The sequence below is a fragment of the Leopardus geoffroyi genome, chromosome A1, assembly GCF_018350155.1.
Source record: "Leopardus geoffroyi isolate Oge1 chromosome A1, O.geoffroyi_Oge1_pat1.0, whole genome shotgun sequence".
Taxonomy (NCBI): Eukaryota; Metazoa; Chordata; class Mammalia; order Carnivora; family Felidae; genus Leopardus; species Leopardus geoffroyi.
In genome coordinates, this window is record NC_059326.1 from 14,144,605 (window position 1) to 14,163,018 (window position 18,414).

At 34.3% G+C, this 18,414-nt stretch overlaps 1 protein-coding gene across 11 annotated transcripts in view; it reads left to right on the forward strand.

Moving 5' to 3' along the window:
- Positions 1-18,414, forward strand: part of NBEA (neurobeachin) — a 689,522-nt gene that overhangs the window by 290,287 nt on the left and 380,821 nt on the right. The gene's annotated exons all lie outside the window — the stretch shown is intronic.

Sequence of the window (18,414 nt, forward strand, 5' to 3'; positions counted from 1 at the left end):
GTCCTAGTCTACCAGGGGTGTGGTGTAGCCTTCGTTAGACGGTGTGTGTCCTATGCAGTACTCTCTGTAAGAGCCGTGCTTCTGTAAGTGACTTCTTACTCCCCTAACGTTTGTAATGTGACAATTCTTCACTGAGAAAATGTAAAGAAATACTTAACCTGGAGTTGATGAAGTTGTTGTCTTTTACTCAACAGCAGCTTCCATGGAGTCAGGAGGGAAAGATAAATTAATTGTTGTGAAGATTTAATTAATGCACCTGTATTAGGAGAGCAGCTTTGAAAATATGGTTTTCTGAAGCCTTACTTCTTTAACATGTTTGTTTTATAAATATTCATGAGCTTCAGAAAGGGGTAATCTCAATATCTAGATGATCCTGTGAGGATATAATGGCCGTAGGTACTATTCCTTGGATTTAGCAGCCTTACGTATATATCCTTTTGCTTTTCACTTTCTATTTACTGTCATTTTCCTGTGACTGTTCTATCATTGTCTCAACTGCTTTTACACAAGAGAGGCAGTAATAGTTAATAACTTGACTCGGTTAGCCTAGAAAGTAACTTAGAAAGTTACATCCTTTCTGTAAAATGTAGTCAGTGATAGCACCTCCCTCCCAGGGTTCTTGTGAGAATTAAATTATATAATGCCTATAAAATGTCTTAGAACAGTGACACATGGGTGAGCTATTCCTTAAAAAAAAAAAACAAAAAAACACTGAGTTCTTGTTCTAGGCCAAGCATTTTCTTAGGTACTTAGAATATATTCTCATATCACAGACGAAGATGTGGAATCTACAAAAGAATGCAAGTGAACAAACAAACAAAAGCAGAAACAGACCCATAAATACAGAAAACAGACTCTTGGTGACCAGAGAGGAGAGGGGTGGGGAGATGGGCAAAATGGGAGTGGCAGACACAGGCTTCCAGTTATGGAATGAATAAGTCACAGGGATGAAAAGTTACAGCATAGGGAATACAGTGAGAAGTATTATAATAGTGTTGGATGGTGACAGACGGTGAGCATAGCATAACATATGAAGTTGTTGAATCACTATGTTGTACACCTGAAACTAATCTAACGCTGCGTGCCAACGATACTTTAATAAAACAACAACAAAACACACCTTAATTAAAAAAATGTTCCCTGCCTTGAGTTTATATTCCATCAAGGAGAGGTCACTTAGATAAACATTAAACACAATAAATAAATTATATAGCATGTTAGAAGGTGGTAGATGCTACGTGAAAGGATAAGTCCAACACGGGTTTGGGATGATAAAAACAGCAGGGTCAGGTTGCAGTTTTAAAGAGGGTGATTTATTAAATAAACCGCAACTTGACCCTGCCATTTTTATCATCCCAAACCCTGTGTTGGACATATCCTTTAACGTAGCATTTACTGTCTTCTAACATGCTATAGAATTTTAAATAGACCAGTGGTAAAAATTACATTTAAGCAAAGACTTACAGGAGGTGAGTCATACACCTTACTAGAAAAACATTCTAGACTGTGAGAGAATATTTAGTGTAATGACCCCATAACATGTGTTACTTTACAATAAGAAAAAAAAATCAATAAACATTATTGAAAAAATAAATCTTAAATGTTTCCTCATTCACTTAAAGTCTTTCTTCTGTATTTATATATGTCTTTTCCAAAAATGATTTGGCAAACTTATACAAGAATATATAAATAGTGGTCAAAATGCTAAAATAAATGGAGGATAAATTTAGAAATGTTAGCATGGGTCCTGTAGTGTTATTAAAACTGGAACACAAATCAGCACTAAGTTTTCCAGCAGCCAAAGCAAAGAAGGAATTATTTTAAGTTATTAAGACTGACATTCCTGGTTCCTCAGTAACGGTTTGTGACAATTTTAAGCTCTAAGGAATTACAGCCAGATAACTATTAACTGTTTTATGTTGATCAGGCAAGACCCCACATACGTAGCCCCTTCCCAGAATTTGCCATGATCAGACACCTGGTCTGTTTTTTTATTTCTTCCAGTGCTGCAGAAAGAAGGTAGAAGAAAGGGCTGGGTAGGTAATTGAGAGCTGTTTTTCTTGGGCTTCCCTAAGTTTACCTAAAATACTCTGAATTGAGTACTCTGAAAGAGTATTAAGAACATGCCTCTTGGATTTTTAAAAAATAACTATGCTAAAAATGAAACATTGGAACAAGGTATATATTGAAAGTTCACCTTGTTTTCATCTGGCAGAATACAATTTTATGTTCTAACTTTTTTGCATCCAGAGTTTATCATATTTTTTAAAAGTATGTAGATGTTATGTTCATATTCTTTTTTGTGTTAACATTACTTAACTTAGTACAGTATAGCAAATGTTAGAATTTTAGGTTTAATTTTTATTTTTTTAAATAGAAAGTTGACACACTTAGGATATGTCCTCCAAATTTCTGCCAAACTATACATTCCAAAAACCTAGAAACATCTGCTGTATAACAGAACAACATTCTATATCTCTCACAATTTAGTTACAACTTTCCTTTTCAGATTCAACTAGTCTCCATTCTCTTGCTATAGAAAACATTAATTATTGAAAACAAGTTACACAATATCACATTTCCTTGTGTTTGTACAACTATGTCTTCTGCATTGGATCTCTTTCCTTTTTTCTTTCCCCCAAATTGTTATCATCCTTTGAATCCAGCTTCTTATTAATGTCCTCTATTCTGTAATCCTGTGTTGTTTTATTTATATAATTTTAATAAAATCATTCCTCACTTATAAATAGGAAGTATCTTATTGTTTATGTTACATTGCCTAGCTAATAATATTCAGTATTTTCTCTATACTTGACTAGAAAATTATTTTTGTTACTAATAATTTCTGGAAGAGGTAAGTTTTGAAAATAAGGTGGTAAGACAGATAAAATGTTGTGTTCTATAATAAGAATTCTCCGTATTGACCAGTCATCCACAGTCACGAATTAGCTGCTATGCTCATCCAAGGTGTATTCTTGCTTTCCACCCAGGTCTCTGAAATACATGCCCTTTCATGTTCTCATTCTTGAACATGTACTCTAGATCATTCTTTCCCCCCCCCCCCCCCATTTTCCTTCTTTCTCTAATTTGAAACACTTCCTCTCCTCTGAGAAGAAAAACTATCAAACTATTGTAAAGGACTCAGGAGATTTACATGATAAAAATACCTTTATGCTAGCCATTGACTTCAAAAAGAGTGCTTATGATGACTAAATCTCATTGCTTTGACTTTGTCATATATATCTGAGTGGTAGGAACAAAGTTGGGTTTAGGTAACTGAAGATACTTGAATGTTATGAAAAGGGAAGGCAATTATTCTTAATTTCAAATAAGAATTTATTTGAATTGCATCTTTGTTGTTTTATATTCATTGTTAAGTTATACTTGTATTCATTTGGTTTTTTATAGAATAATTAGTCATTGATATTTTACATTGTCTGTGTCCTTTAAAATACAAGCTAAAATAGTGTCTTTCAATGATCTTATCTATCACTTTTTTAGTCAACCTGTGTTAAATTACTATTGAATGATTCTAGAGTACTCAATGTAGTTCTTACCTTTTAAGGTCACTCATTGACAGTAGCTATTTTTATATACCTTTCCTGTGTTTCTCTTGGAGATAATTAAGGATTTTTGAAGATAGCAGTTATTTAGAACTTAGTGAACTTTATATAAGAATAATTATAGCTTTTAAATCTGTGAACTAATGCATAAAAATTAGAATAGATATATAGGCAAGTATCAAAATCCACCAGCTCAAGGAGACAAAACAACTGTTAGTCCAAAATTGTTATATTTATTTGACTTGCTGCACTGATGGAGGATACACTTCACAGGAACAGTGTGGCTTCTCTTAGAGTTTGGATTTAAAAGTGTAGGTCCAGTTGTACATTGGGGGCTGACTGTCAGGAAGCAGATTAGACCTTGCTCTCTATGTCTATATGCTCTCTATCTCATAATATCTCTATTATGCTCTATTTATACTCTATTACTATCAGTTAAGATTGGGGTGGATGAGAAGGGTGAGGTTGGATGTAATCTATAGGCGGCCTCTTTTAGAAGCTCTACATATAGGTTGAAACATCTTAGAAACAGATGGTAGCAGTGCAGAAAATGTTACACTAAAGCGTCTGTTACTCTTTTAGTGACATAAATAAATATTCTGTTAAGTCATATAATACTCCAGAATATTTAAATTTCCAAGACTAACACTTTTTAAAAAAATAGCCTGTAATTTTCACTCTACCAAAAGAGAACATCACTGAAATGTTATTATAAAAAGAATGATCCTGATCAAGAAGCCCATATCACCCTTGAATCATTCATAGTAACAGTATGGCCAAATAATTAGAAAAACTTGCATATGTTTAATTCAAAAATTATAGATTAAAATATCTGTTCAGAAGTTATTTTAAAATGGCAATAATACAAAAAAAATGAACATGACAAATTCAGTGTAGATGGCAATGGGGGGCATGCTTTTTAAATAACCCTGAATTCCTCCATGAAAAACAGACAGAACCCTAGGCTTTGAAAAAATAATTACAACAACAAATGAGAATTTACAACAAAACTAGGTGACAACGTATCCCACTGAACTCCAAAGTATGACCGGGTTGAGACACAACACCTACAGGATAACACATGGATCAGCAGAGGCATGGTAGAAAGTGGTGGGAAACGAGACAGCGTCTGAGGAAACTGGTCTACGAACACTCACTGGAAAACCCAGAGGGCTAAAACCCAGCAGCTAGAATAGAGAGGGTTTTTACACACTGTAATAGCAGATGAGTTGAAGGGTTCCATGGTAACAATGGAAGGGGCTGAGCCGTGTAGGCCCCATGAGAAATTAACCAACCTGAGTTATCTTCCAAGACAAAGTCCCACAAGGAGAAGAAACTACTATGAATAGAGCCCAAATTGAGCGACAGAAGGGCAAGAGAGACAAAGAGAAAGTCTTCGTAAAACTGGGGAACACCAGGGCACCTAGGTGGCAGAGTCAGTTAAATGTCTGACTCTTGACTTCAGCTCAGCTTGTGAGATGGAACCCTGCATCAGTCTCTGCACTGAGCGCAGAGCCTGCTTGGGATTTTCTCTCCCTCTCTCTTTGCCCCTACCCCCCCTCCCCCGCCTTTCTCTCTCTCTCTCTCACTCTCAAAATAAATTTTAAAAAATGGGGAAGATAAGCAGAGCTAATAGATGTCAGAAAGTACGCTGTCATATTTTTTAAAAATGACATGAAAACAAACAGAAGAGGGATCTCTAGAACCTGAAGAGGAAAAAAAAAAAAAAAAAAGCTATTCTAAGAGTTTGGGTAAGTTAATGTCACATAAAATAACCAACAAAAAGTATCCTAATCCCACAAATTACAACAAGAAAAATGAGAATAAGTAGAATAATACCCTCTCAGCCCATGAAAGCAAGACAGAAAACCGATGAAAAGTTTTTAAATGAGCTAAAAAGACATCAGAAAATAATACAGGATATGAAAGAACAATTTATATCAGAATTTAAAGAATTAGAGAATCTTACAAATGTGGTTATAGAACTTAGGAAATAATTTGAAATAAAGAAAAATTATTTTAGAAATGAAGGTTAAATTAGAAGAAATAAAGAAGTGTATAAATTCAACAGTTAAGTCTGTAAGAGTAATATAAGGTAAAAAAGGAGAAATAATAAATATTAGAAAAATTACTAAAGGGAATGGAAAAGATGAGAGTGAAAAGGACAGATTTAGATTACTTAATATATATAAATATAAATATAAATATAAATATAAATATAAATATAAATATAAATGAGTTTCCAAAGAAGAAACCAAATAAAAGAATAACAACATAGTAAGACCATAATTCAAGGAAACTCCTGGAATTTGAAAAAAAGAGAGATTTTAAATATATATATATATATGTATATATATATATTTAAAAAGCACACTGAATATCTGAGAAACTTACTCAAATGACCAACACTGAGACACATTCTAATAAAATTAATGAATTTTAAAGAAAAAGAAAAATAATCTCAGGCATCTAGATAAAAATACAAATTAACTTGAGGAAAGAGAATCAAATTGTCATCATAATTTTTGATAGACATATTTTCTACCAGAAGAAAATGGGGTAGGATATTTAAGATACTCTAGGAATGAAAATGGCAGCCAAACTGGCTTTCATGTATGAAAGATAAACAGATAAACTGTTACAATGAAAGAATTCAGGGAATATTATTCCTATTAGGCTCTCCTGAAGAATCTACTGTAGAATAAGTATCAGGCAACCTAAGTGACTGGAGAGTGTAAACATGATAACCCATGATGACCATCAAGTATACATGTGTTTAGACAACTAACTGAACTAATTTGGTTATATGGGAGAGAGTTATAGTAGTATATAATGGCTTTATGCCCTGAAAACTGAAAAAAGGAGGAGGACAATAATTATATTTGTGGTGGCATTACTGATATTTTTTATAAAACTGTTACATAATGTTATATAAAACCAATTAATAATTGTTGATATTGTAATTATTTTATCTTGTGTGCCTGAAAATTAAGATTCTCATTAAATCTCTCATTAGTTTTGAATTTGAATGGGATATTATAAAAGCTAAATTATTATCTGCATGCACACACACACACACACACACACACACATTCATATATATACTCTAGTTCTGTCTACTGTTTTGCCTAGGAACGATGACAAGTTAGTAGCAGAGAGTACATCTGGATTCTAGATTGTAGTCTTGAAATATCATTTACCACTGAAAGAAACCAGTTTTTGGAGAAATGAGTGATGCCAAGCCTAGAACAGTAAATGTTCATGATTTGCCTGCAACATTTGGTGATACCAAAACCAAGGAAAATATCAAACACTGTCAAAAGTACTCAGGACCTAACTTGAAGACACTCTTATTGGCCAAACATGGGGCATTTTCAACATCAGTAGGTATAATAACTGCAGTGCATCCAAATGCATGGATATGTTAAATATGTAAGTTGTAAGACTGATTTTTAAAATGACTTGGTTGAATTTAGAAGATAGGGAGCCAATTTATTATTTTGAAAACTGATCAATAAAGGGAAAAATTTGTCTTGTTATTCCTTTGCAAGTTATATCATTTACGTTATCCAATCATTAATGAGGGAAGTCTTCTTTTACAGAAATATAAATATATCTGATAAGTGATAGATTTTTGGGTTAGGTCATTAACATTTAGCATCCCCTGAGAAATTAATAGACCTTAGCATCAATTGCTGCTAACATCACAGAAGGAGAGACAAATAGATAACCGGATGGGAGAAAGCTCTGTCATCCATCAAGACTGACTGAGTGACCGAATGAATGGATGAATGAATGAAGTAAAGCTAAATCTGATTGAGATTATATACCCAATATGTTAAACTACGCCATAAGAATTCTGCCGTCAAAATTAACACTGGTGGAAATTCTATACAATAAATATCTTGGTTCCTTCAAAATAATTTATATAGGGAAAAAAGTGATAGAGGGGATCTGTAGCTTAAAAGAGCATTAAAAGATACCTCAAAAAAATTAATAAACTGAATTGTTTATAGCTATAACTATCATTTTTGGGTCATAAGCTTTTAAAAGAAAAATCAAAGTGATTATCATAAAAATTAGATAATGATTTGTTAAAAAGAAGGAGAATAACACAAGACACATGGAGGGCTTCTGGGATACTTGGCAAAAGTCTGTTTCTTCAGCTATGTAGTGGTTTTAATGATGTTCATTTTAAAATAATTCTTAATCTATGTTTTATGCATTTTACTTATCTGTGTTGTATTTTACAGAAGAATTTTAATGTTCTCGAAGGAGAAAGTTATAAGAAGCTTTTATTGACATTAAAGACATAAGTAACACTGATTATATCACGTTCATGGTAGAAAGATGATATCACAGAGAAGTAATTTCTGTCCATGATAATCCATCACTTTCAATAAAAAATTATTTTCAAAAAATCTCAAATTATTTTCATGGAATTTGATGAGTTTTTCTCTTAAATTTCTGTAGTTGAATGGAGGTAGAAAAAAAACCAACATAATTTTAAAGATGAACAAGCTGTCATAACTTTAAAGGTGTGGTAGTGGCCTGAGCTAAACAGATCAGGCACATTGATTCTCTCTCTGTCTGTCTCAAAATAAATAAAAAGAAAATATGTATAGAATTTGTGCAAAATAATTGAAAAGGGGATTAAAGCACATCATTAAAAAAAGTTAAACACAAAGAAAGGCAGTAAGGGAGCAAATGAGGTACCAAAATGCTTTAAAACAGACAGAGCACAATTTGCAAAATGACAATAGTAAGTTCTTCCCTATCAGTAGTTACTTAAAAAAGTTAAGTTTATTAAATGCTCCAATCAAAAGACATAGATTGAATGATTTACAAAGAAAAATGATTCAATTAAATGCTGTTTACAAGAGATTCATTTTAAATCTCAGCACACATACACAGATAGAAGATGAAAGAGTGGAAAAAAGATATTCCATGCAAATAGTAACCAAAACAGAACAGAGGTAGATATACTAATATAAGACAAAAGAGACTTTTAACTCAAACAGTTCACTAGTGTTATATGTAAGTGATGAATCACCAAATTCTATTCCTGAAATCATTGTTACACTGTATGTTAATGAACTTGTATTTAATTTAAAAAACAAAAATTAAAAAAATAAAATATCATTAAAACTCACAATCTATGGGGCGCCTGGGTGGCGCAGTCGGTTGAGCGTCCGACTTCAGCCAGGTCACGATCTCGCGGTCCGTGAGTTCGAGCCCCACGTCAGGCTCTGGGCTGATGGCTCAGATGTTTCTGATTCTGTGTCTCCCTCTCTCTCTGCCCCTCCCCCGTTCATGCTCTGTCTCTCTCTGTCCCAAAAATAAATAAACGTTGAAAAAAAAAATTAAAAAAAAAAAACTCACAATCTATAAGCAGATAACTATAAGTTAAATTGTGAAATACCTACATAATTCAACCTTAAGCAGCCAATAAAAAGCATCATATATAGAATGTTGTCTGATCATTGGAATCTCCTGGTGTGTTATAAAAGCATAGGGCTTACCCTAGACTTACTGAATCAAAATCTCCATGAGGAAAGAATGGATATATATTTTTTCATCAGGCTGCCAGGTGATTTTTATGGTGAGGCAAGTACATGAAATTCTTTTATAGAAAATGTATGTTCATTGCTGAGAGAATAAAATGCTATCAATATGTACCATTCTTTAACATTCTCATAAAAATAATAATTAAAAAGAAACAGAAACTCAAAAAAATATATACCACCAGATCCACCAGATCTTCTCAAAATTTTCTAAAACACTGAAATTGAAGAGAAGTGAATACCTTCAAACTTACTATATGAGGCCAGCATTTCCCTGACACTGAGACCAGACAAAAACATTAAAAGAAAATTCAGACCCAAATCCTTTATAAAAACTGATGCAGAAATCCTCATCAAAATACTAGCAAATCAAAGTCAGCAGCATATTAAAAAGGATTATACAGGGGCGCCTGGGTGGCGCAGTCGGTTAAGCGTCCGACTTCAGCCAGGTCACGATCTCGCGGTCTGTGAGTTCGAGCCCCGCGTCGGGCTCTGGGCTGATGGCTCAGAGCCTGGAGCCTGTTTCCGATTCTCTGTCTCCCTCTCTCTCTGCCCCTCCCCCGTTCATGCTCTGTCTCTCTCTGTCCCAAAAATAAATAAACGTTGAAAAAAAAAATTAAAAAAAAATAAATAAAAATAAAAAGGATTATACATATGACCAAGAGTGATGTATTCCTAGAACACAAGGATGGTTCACATAGGAAAACCGATACAAATGTAAGACACCACATTAATAGAAGGAAGGAAAAGAAAAAACCTACAATCATCCCAATTGATGCAGAAAAATGATTTAACCAATTCAACATCCTTTTATGATAAAAACACTTAAACTAGGAAGAGGGGAAAACTAACTCAGCATAATATAGGCCATATATAAAAAAATTAAAAGCTAACATGCTTAATGGCAAAAAAAAATGAAAGCTTTTCCTTCAAGATCAAGAGCAAGATAGGGATGCCCACTTTAACCACTTCTATGCAACATAGCACTGGAAGTTTTAGTAAGAGTAATTATGTTAAAAAAAGAAAAGGCATGGGGCGCCTGGGTGGCGCAGTCGGTTAAGCGTCCGACTTCAGCCAGGTCACGATCTCGCGGTCCGTGAGTTCGAGCCCCACGTCAGGCTCTGGGCTGATGGCTCAGAGCCTGGAGCCTGTTTCGGATTCTGTGTCTCTCTCTCTCTCTCTGCCCTTCCCCCGTTCATGCTCTGTCTCTCTCTGTCCCCAAAATAAATAAACGTTGAAAAAAAAATTTAAAAAATAAAATAAATAAATAAAAAAAGAAAAGGCATCAGGGGCACCTGGGTGGCTGGGTCGGTTAAACATCCAACTTTGACTCAGGTCATGATCTCGCAGTTCATGGGTTTGAGCCTCCCATTGGGCTCTGTACTGAAAGCTCAGAGCCTGGAGCCTGCTTCGGATTCTGTGTCTCCCTCTCTCTGCCCCTCCCCTGCTCATGCTCTGTCTCTCTCTCTCTCTCTCAAAGATAAACATTAATTTTTTTTTTAAAAAGCATCAAAGTTGGAAAGGAAAAAGTAAAATTATCTGTTTGTAGATTACATGACCTTATATGTAGAAAACCCTAGATATTCTACAAAATATTTGTTAATGAATTCAACACAATACAAAATCAACAATTCAAAAATCAGTTGTAGTCCTATAAATGAACATTGAAAAATACAAGAAGGAAATTAAGAAAACAATTCAATTTACAATCACATCAAAAAGAGTAAAATATTTAGGAATAAACTTAACCAACGACCTAAAAAGAAAGCCTTATATACTGAAAACTATAAAACACTGATGAGAGAAATAAAAGAAGAAACAAATAATTGGAGAGACAGCCCATAGCCCATGTTTATGGGAAGACTAATATTGCTAAGATGTCAATATTACCCACAATCTACAGATTTAATGCAGTCTCTCTCAAAATTCCAGTGGTGCTTATTGAAAAATAGCAAAATCTATACTAATATGAATATGGAATCTCAGGGAGCCCCGATTAACCAAAACAGTCTTGAGAACAAACAAAGTTGGAGGTTTCCTTCTTCCTGATTTCAAAGCTTATTACAAAGCTACAGTAATCAAAGAGTATGGTACTGGCCTAAACACAGACTCATAGACCAATGGGATAGAATCTCTGGCCCAGAAATGAACCCTTGCATACATGATCAAATAATTTTCAACATGGATTCCAAGACCATTCAGGTGGAGAAAGGACAGTCTTGTCAACAAATCATGTTGTGAAAACCTGATGTCCATATATGAATGAATGAAGTTGAGCCCTTAACCTTACACCATGTACAAAAATTTAAACAGATCAAAGACCTAAATTTAAGACCTAAAACTATAAAACTTTTAGAAGAAAACATAAAGATAAAACTCCATGTTACTGGATTTGGCGATGGTTTCTTAGATATGACACCAAAAGCACAGGGAACCAAAGTAAAAATAGATAAATTAGACTTCATCAAATTTAGAATCTTTTGTGTACCAAAGGACACAATCAATAGTGTAAAAAGGCAGCATACAAACAGGGAGAAAATATTTACAAACCAAATCTATTGAAGGTTTAATATTGAGAATATATAAAGAACTACTACAATTCAGCAAGAAAAACATAAGCAATTTAAAAAGGAGCGTATTAAAGCCACAAGGTATCACCTCACACCCCTTAGGATGGCTACTATCAAAAACCCAGAAAATAAAATGTTGTCAAGGATGTGGAGAAACTGAAAACCTTGCATACTCTTGGTGGAAATGTAAAATTGTGTAGCCAGTATGGAAAACAGCATGGCAGTTCCTCAAAATATTGGAAATAGAATTATCACATGAATCAGCAATTCTCCTTCTGGGTGTGTATCTATAAGAATTGAGGGGTGCCTGGGTGGCTCAATTGGTTGAGTGTCTGACTTCAGCTCAGGTCACGATCTCACGGTTCATGATTTCGGGCCGGCCCTGTGCCAGACTCTGTACTGACAGCTCAAAGCCTGGAGCCTGCTTTGGATTCTGTGTCTCCCTCTCTACACTCCACCCCCACTCAAAAATAAAAATAAACATTAAAAAATTTTAGAAGAATTGAAAGCAAATGCCAAACGTGTATTTTTACACTCATATTCATAGTGACATTATTCAAAATACCCAAGGGGTGGAAACACCCTTAGTGACCATATATAGATGAATGGATAAACAAGATGTGGTCTATAAATGCAGTGGAATATTATTCAGTCTTGAAAAAGGGAGAGAATTCTGACTTGCTACAACAGGGATGTACCCTTGAGGACATTATGCTAAGTGAAATAAGCAAATAACATAAAGACTGTATGATTCCCTTTATGTGAGATATCTAGAATTGTCAAATTTATGTATACAGAAAGTAGGATAGTTGCCAAGGGATGCGGGAGAAACAGGGAGTTGTTTAATGGTAATAGAGTTTCAGTTTTGCAAGATGGAAAATTTCTGGAGGTTGCACAACACTATGAATATACTTACGAGTTAAAAATGGTAAAGATAGAAATTTTTATAGAAAATTTTCTTTTTTTTTTAAGAAAAGTGAAAAGTTTAGCCACAGACTGGAAAGATGTATTCTTTTTTTTTTTTTTTAATATATGAAATTTATTGTCAAATTGGTTTCCATACAACACCCAGTGCTCATCCCAAAAGGTTCCCTCCTCAATACCCATCACCCACCCTCCCCTCCCTCCCACCCCCCATCAACCCTCAGTTTGTTCTCCGTTTTTAAGAGTCTCTTATGCTTTGGCTCTCTCCCACTCTGACCTCTTTTTTTTTTCCTTCCCCTCCCCCATGGGTTTCTGTTAAGTTTCTCAGGATCCACATAAGAGTGAACACATAGGGTATCTGTCTTTCTCTGTATGGCTTATTTCACTTAGCATCACACTCTCCAGTTCCATCCATGTTGCTACAAAGGGCCATATTTCATTCTTTCTCAATGCCACGTAGTACTCCATTGTGTATATAAACCACAATTTCTTTATCCATTCATCAGTTGATGGACTTTTAGGCTCTTTCCATAATTTGTCTATTGTTGAGAGTGCTGCTATAAACATTGGGGCACAAGTGCCCTATGCATCAGTACTCCTGTATCCCTTGGGTAAATTCCTAGCAGTGCTATTGCTGGGTCATAGGGTAGGTCTATTTTTAATTTTTTGAAGAACCTCCACACTGTTTTCCAGAGTGGCTGTACCGGTTTGCATTCCCACCAACAGTGCAAGAGGGTTCCCGTGGAAGGATGTACTTCTAACACCAATAATTGAAAAAGATTGAAATCCAGGTTACACAAAACAGCTACCAATCGATAAGAAACTCGTAATTACACAGAACAGTGGGTAAAAGGCAAAATCATTTAATTTGCAGATGAGGAAAATGCAGATGGTCAATAAACATGTAAAAGAAAAAGTTCAACCTCATTTTAAATCAGGTAAATGGTACAAAATATGTCTTTGTATCCAGTTAGTTAAAATTTATATTTAAAACCCATCCCATTGGCACAAAATATATATTTTTTAAATCCATGTACTAAGGGTGTAGAATCATCTAGTGGGAGTGTAAATTAATGCAAACGCTTTGAAATATAATTTACTCTACTTACAAATTTGAATTTGTAAGTTGCATTGACTCAGCAATTTCATGCCTGTGTGTGTACCGTGAAGTAATTTTTGTATATGTGCACAAGCAGATGTAAATATAAAATATTTATAGCAACACTGTTCTTGCTGAGGACAAACTAGAAGCAAACTGTTCACTAACAAAAGAGTGGACAAATGAATGGTATGGTTGTGTATTACAGTACTATGCAGTAGTGAAATGCAATTTTATAAAAACATTTTTGACCAAAAGAGCTTGTATAAGGATAGTACTATATCTTATATAGAAATTCATTAGTATGTGGCAAAGTTTTTTAAATGTGACTCAAAATGGTTCATTTATAATCGTTGTTGTTTCTAGGGAGTTGGGATCAGGGAAGGTTACACAAGTGCTTCGGGTCTATAATTTTTATTCCTTAAGATGGGTGTTGATTATCATTACATTACCAGAGGTCAACACACTGTGGCTTGACAGCCAAGTATACCAGCCACCTGTTTTTGTAAATAAAGTTTTATTGGAACTCAGATATGCCATTGTTTTATGCATATATAAACTACTTTTATGTTGACAGTGGCGGAGTTGATTGATTTAGCCAGAGACTGATATCCCACAAAACATTTACTGTTTGACTCTTGTAGAAAAAAAAAAATGACCCCTGAAGTGGACCAATATCTATACCAATATGCCTTTCAGTATTCCTAACAACAACAACAAAAATACTAAAGAAATAGTGTGTTGTGATTGTTAAGATTGTTATCTTGACACTTCTAATGAAGTTATAGAGGCTCTTTGTGGATGAAGAAGGGCAAAAAGTCATGAATACAGTTGATTGATTCCCAGTTAATTAGTTTTGGACATGGTTTTGGAAATTTGTCAGGTCACATACATTATTTGTTTCTCAAAATTCAAACCATAATATTACCAATTTTGCCTTATAATTTACTATGTCTCCCCTATAACCAAGTGCTTATCTAAATCTTTAGTTGGCTAAAAATAATGAATTAAACATGACCTTATTGGGGTGCCTAGGCGGCTTGGTCGGTTAAGCATCCAACTTCAGCTCAGGTCATGATCTCGCAGTTCATGAGTTCAAGACCCATGCTGGGCTCTGTGCTCACAACTCAGAGCCTGGAGCCTGCTTCAGATTCTGTGTCTCCCTCTCTCTCTGCCCCTCCCCCTCCCATGCTCTGTTTCTCTCTCTTCCAAATAAATAATCTTTAAATTTTTTTAAAGAAATAACCTTATTTTTTTCTATCTTTTTGAGTAAATGATAATAGTGTACATAAGAACTTCATGCCTAGTTAAAAGCATTTATTTATTTGTTCAATTCTAATTAGGATCTTCGGGGGTAATATTTTTATTATAAAACTCTTAAGCAATTAAAATTATATTGTAAAGCCTTCAAAAATATGTTTCTATAGTTTTTATTCCTTTTGATAGCAGTGTCAATATAAATAATACCTTAAGGGTTTTTTGTTTTGTTTTGTTTTTTGTTTTGAGAGAGAGGGAGAGAGCATTACTGTGCACAAGTGAAGGAGGGGCAGAGAGAGAGAGAGAGAGAGAGAGAATCCCAAGGAGGCTCCACACTGTCAGCATAGAGCACAACATGGGGCTCAACCTCATGAACCATGAGGTATTATGACCTGAGCCGAAATCCAGAGTTGGGCTCTTAACTGACTGAGCCAACCGGGTGCCCCTAGGGTTTTTTTATTCTTGAAATAAGAACTGACAAATTTTTTCCTAAGTTAAAAAAACTCACAGTTCAACTAACCATCTTAATATTATATCTTTTGCTTATTATAGTTGTTGACATACTACTTTGAGTTTGAATTATCTTATTTAAATTTTAAAAATATTCAAAATTGATACAGCAAATATATTTCATTCCTGGGGGTGGGGGGGGGGGCGGGGAAGATGCTGTCACAGTGTTCTATCCAAGGTGTGAAATAGAGAAATCCAAACTGGATTCTGTAAGTCAAAGGCTCATTAAAAATTATAGATGTTAACATATTTTTTTAATGTTTATTTATTTATTTTGAGAGAGACAGAGACAGAGACAGAGCATGAGTGGGGTAGGGGCAGAGAGAGAGGGAGACACAGTATCTGAAGCAGGTTCCAGTCTCCGAGCTGTCAACACAGAGCCTGATGTGGGGCTCGAACTCACAAACCATGAGACCATGACCTGAGCTGAAGTCAGAAGCTTATCCGACTGAGCCACCCAGGTTCCCCTGATTTTAACATATTTTTGACACTAACAGTCCTGAATTTTCAGTTTTACTCTTGGTAATTCTTGCCAGTATCTTTTTATCTATTTAAAATATTGTCTATATAATTAATTTCTGTACCACTGAGAGATGAGATGGTGCAGTAGTCATCTAATTTTTCTCAAAACTTCTATTAAAATTTACATTTTAAGAGTAGCAATGGACAGGACAACAGTGGTTATGTATAGTGACTGAGATATTTTTAAGAACATTTTGTGGTTTGTTTCAATTTTTACACAAATTTGACTGAGTTTTTAATGCACAAGATGATGGTATAGCCTGAAGGAAATGGAAAGCAAACTTACATAATTCCTACTCTAGACAAAGATGAATCTAGCAACAACAATTAAAAAAAAAACATTTCGAGAGAAGTTACATATAGAGGATTAACTGTATTTGAAACTCATTCCTAAGGGATAAAAAATTGTAGCATTGACCTTGTGAATGGAAAGATGGATAATTACGTTTTGTCAGTTTTTCACAGAGATCTGATTCATAAAAGAAATTGAATAAAGGAAAAGTCTCCAATTGTTTTTGTATTTGAATGAATAATTTAAATTTTCCAACATCAGATTGTGAGGTACCAATCTAACACCAGTTATCTTATGCAGGAAGTCATCATATACATAAGCTCGTATTCATAAGTTTGTCTCTCACAAAATGGAATTATAAGCAACTTTTACAGATTTTCATATTTAAGATTTTTTCTAATGAATTTTGCCTATGACGAAAATTTTCCTTTTAATGAATTCAGCATTTCTCTTTGTTTTCTAGATGTATCTTATATCTGAAAGTACTCTGGAACAAGAGTTCGCAAACTTTTTCTTTAGAGGTCTGGATTATGGACCAACAAACAATCTCTCTCATATATTCTTTGTGTTTTGTGTTACCTGTTTTCACAACCCTTTAACAGAAATGTAAAATCTGTTCTTAGCCTATTGGCCATACAAAAACAAGCTGCAGGCTGGATTTGACTGTAGTTTGCCAACCCCAGGCTAGAGTAAGAGATGATGGCATCATCAAAAGAAAAATTAAATTTAGGTACTATTGGTAACAACAGTTTTTATTTTCATTTAATTGGCTGTGCTTATTATACGATATGATTCTGGAGCTTGAAAGTCTCATGGTTTCAGAGGTTCCTTTATGTACTAAGCACTCACAAGATTTTCCTTAATAAATAGTTATAAACCACTTTTTATTTATTTTATTCATCACATAGTATCTTGGATACCAGGATTTTTTTTTGAAAAATTTGTTTAAAATAAAGATAAGTTTCTTTTAGCTGAAAGCCAAGATTGTAGCATTGACAACCACAGTTCAGTGGAGTGTTATTTAAGATTATATTGACTGCAGATTGCATTTCTCTTCCTGTTTTTGATTATTACTTTTGATAAGTTTGGTTAGCTGATACTTAGGTATCATTGTCCATTCTTTGCATAATTCTATTTAAGCAACAGTGTGTATCTTTAGTTCCTAGAGGGTTTTTTTTTTATAATTTTTTAAACGTTTGTTTATTTTTGAGACACAGAGACAGAGCATGAGTTGGGGAGGAGCAGAGAAAGGGAGACACAGAATCTGAAGCAGGTCCCAACCCGCAAACTGTGAGATCATGACCTGAGCCGAAGTAGGGTGCTCAACTGACTGAGCCACCCAGGTGCCTCCCTAGAGTTTTATTGATGTTATTGTAAGAAAATAGTCACTAGCACTTTAGGAAAATTTCACAAATGTATACCAGTAATGTTTTCTGTAACATTCCATGTTTTTGCAAATGACCCATTTTCATATGAGGGGGGAATACTTCACTTTTTGTGCTAGCTATCCCAAAATTTAGGAATTTATAATCAACCAGTTTGATTCAAGCAAAGTATTTTATGTGCAATTTAAAATTTTTTATCTTCCTAAATTATTCTTTGGAGGTATTTGTTGGTATATGAGGAGTGGATCACTTTAATTTTTACAAATATGATAGTTAAGTGGCATTTTATCAAGGGATCTTATTATATCAAATAACTACTGAAAAATTTTAAATACCTGAGTTATTTGGGTTGTCAGAATGTCAAGAGATCACAGTATAACATAACGTTAAGAAATTATCCTTCAGAAATGACATCTTCCAAAATGTTTTCACGTGAATCAACAAGATGGAAAAGAGATTTGCATGATTGATCAGCTATATCACTTGACTTAACATTGACAATCAGTGCCTTTACAATTGTGACAGCCAGAATGCCTTCATATAAAAATTATAATCTATTGTGAATATCAGAATATCTTTTGGTATCTGTTCCATAGTATACAGTATATGTTTAAGGATTTTACTTTAAATGCAGAAGATCCTTCCTTAACTTCTCTGTGCTTTCAAAAAAGGAGAAGTCAAATTAAAACCTGTGAAATAACAAGGTGTCTTTAGTCAAGATTGAAGCT